The 2500-nt window shown below is 36.5% G+C and overlaps 1 protein-coding gene across 1 annotated transcript in view; it reads right to left on the bottom strand.

Moving 5' to 3' along the window:
* Positions 1–2500, bottom strand: part of LOC143284489 (uncharacterized) — a 10233-nt gene that overhangs the window by 7640 nt on the left and 93 nt on the right. The window contains exon 1 of the mRNA XM_076591177.1: positions 2452–2500. This exon is cut by the window's right edge and continues 93 nt beyond it. The gene's annotated coding sequence lies outside the window, so the exon portion shown is untranslated. The remainder of the gene's footprint in view (positions 1–2451) is intronic.

The following is a 2500-nucleotide window of genomic DNA, read 5'->3' as shown; positions in this document are numbered from 1 at the left end:
GCTATGAACTAATGCCTGTGAAAGTTCGACCATAAGAATCTCGTCAGAAATAACTTTCGAAAAATCATCTGCAGAGTAGTTATTCTCTTTGAAATACTTGGGCCAGAAGGTACGTAATTGCTGACAGTGAAACAAACCATGATGCAAGCTGAGCTGCTTACCACAGATACATGTAACATTTTTACTATACTTTGTCTTCGGCGTCAGACTCACAGTGTGATGCTGTATGTGCTCATCAGTGATTAATTTTTAATGGAAGGGAATGAGTTATAATATATAAGTTTTGTTGATAATAGATAAAGATGTAACGGTAACCTGACTTTTGGTGTGTGTGTGTGTGTGTGTGTGTGTGTGTGTGTGTGTGTGTGTGTGTGTGCGTGTGTGTGTGTGTTGCTTTTAGTGTAACAGAACTGGCACTGCCAGACACCATCGCAGTGACTCAGCCGCAGTGCAGGGTCTACTCTAGTGTGTAGGGGTGACGGTGACCTATCGTTGATAGTTCCCATAGGACTGTGACGGAACGGGCCCCTCGTGTGGCTGTGCATGAGCGCGTTTTGGGACGAGCTGAGCGGTGAGGCCACTGCCTCTGACACATCTTTGACTGACGCGAAAGATAAACGTAAAAAAAAGGGTGAAAAAAAAGGAAGAAGAAAAAAACAGCAACAACAACTTCAAGACAATGAATGATACTATCATGTACACTCAAGTAAATGAAAAACAAAAAGGGCTAGGGCATAATGAAAAAACAAAAAAACAAAACAAAAACAAATAACCCCCACAAAAAACAACAACACCAACAACAACAAAACTAAAGGAGAATTTCCAGATTGTTCAAAAGCCGTTATTCATCCGACACGTTCCTTTGATAAACGTTCTGATCATTCCCACCGTTATTTCTTATTTTGATTTAAAAAAAATTCATTTCATTGTAATTAAAAAAAAAAAAATTGAAGTATAGACTAGCTCTTGTTAGTACACATTTCCTCATTGAAATCTTGAATGGACAGGCAACATATATTTGATTTATCTAAGAGAGAGAGAGAGAGAGAGAGAGAGAGACGCTTTGACGCTTTGATGTTTTGCTGTCATTGACTGCACAGTCCTTGTGACAGGGGGGAACAATACATTATCAGGAAACAAAAGATCAAACAAAGAAACATAATATAAATCAACATTCTCATCACACACACAAATAATGTATATACCGAAAATGGGACAAACAAATCAACTGATCACTTCGGTCAGCTCGACCATCCAAAATGAATAAATATTTTTGTATACACATGCACACAATCATGTGTATCTATCAAATTATCATCAAATAATATGTCCTATAATAGTTTTTTTCCCCGTAAATGAATAAATGAATTTTGCTTTACTCATATTTGTACATCTAAACTTCTGTTTATCATTTTCTTTCGAAAATCCCATGCTTCTGAAATATATTTAGCAAATGATTTTATGATGTCTTCATCATTCGATCTGAGCAACATGGTAATATCTTCTCTTTTTACTACATCCTTTTCAAAAAGAATATATTTTTTACGAATAAAATCATAAGATTTGCACTGAAACACAAAATGGTTTTCATCATCAGTAGCTGAGTTACATATTGGACAGGGAGACTGTGTTGCTGTGCCAGTTTCAAACCATCTTTATTTGGCATTAAAGCCAAGTGTTCTTAGTCTAAATTTGGCTAGGTTTGTTCTGTGCCACCTGTTTGATATCATCACAATAAATTTTTCTGTTTGGAATATACTTTTAAATGAAAAGAACCAAGTACATTTTTCTTTGAATTCCATTTGTGCATGCCAGTTTTGTTTGTATGATGCAATCAGTCTATCTTTAAGTTCAGAAATAAATCCATTTTCATACCCTACGCCCTGGCACAACCACACAATTCCAAATCCATTTTCTATTAATGCCTTCTTAACAAAGTATGCCCAGTTTTGCTTCCCTGCTTCCTCTTGTACCAACATCATTTCATAGGCTTGTCTACATAGCCTTGATACTGGTAAGCGTGTTACCTTAATCCAGTATTTAATACATTTTACAAATGTTCTTAAATGAAGTGGGTATCTGCCGGTCTCCCCGTATAGAATCTTATTTGATGAATGAAGTGGAACACCAAGGAAACGCTTAACAGCAAATGTGTGTACTTTTTCTATATCCTTATTGTTGTTAAGACCCCAAACTTCTGCCCCGTAAGTCAGCATAGGCTCAACCTGCGTATCAAATAATTTCCAAAATATACAAAGATCAATGCAATTTAACTCTCTAAGCGATCTGATTATTTCTATGACACCCTTCTTCCCTTTTCTATATGATTCCTCCCAAGCATGCTTTAAACTTAGTTTCGTTGTAAAATAAAGTCCTAAGTATTTGTAAGAGTTTGTTTCCTTTACATAGAGAGAGAGAGAGAGAGAGAGAGAGAGAGAGAGAGAGACTTACCTTTGCTTTGAATCTAAGGACGTGCGTGAGCAGCTGACAGCTGTTGAAA

This window comes from Babylonia areolata, chromosome 8 (genome assembly GCF_041734735.1).
Source record: "Babylonia areolata isolate BAREFJ2019XMU chromosome 8, ASM4173473v1, whole genome shotgun sequence".
Classification (NCBI taxonomy): domain Eukaryota; kingdom Metazoa; phylum Mollusca; class Gastropoda; order Neogastropoda; family Buccinidae; genus Babylonia; species Babylonia areolata.
The sequence above is the reverse complement of the archived record's forward strand: the minus strand, read 5'-3'. Positions and strand labels throughout refer to the sequence as shown.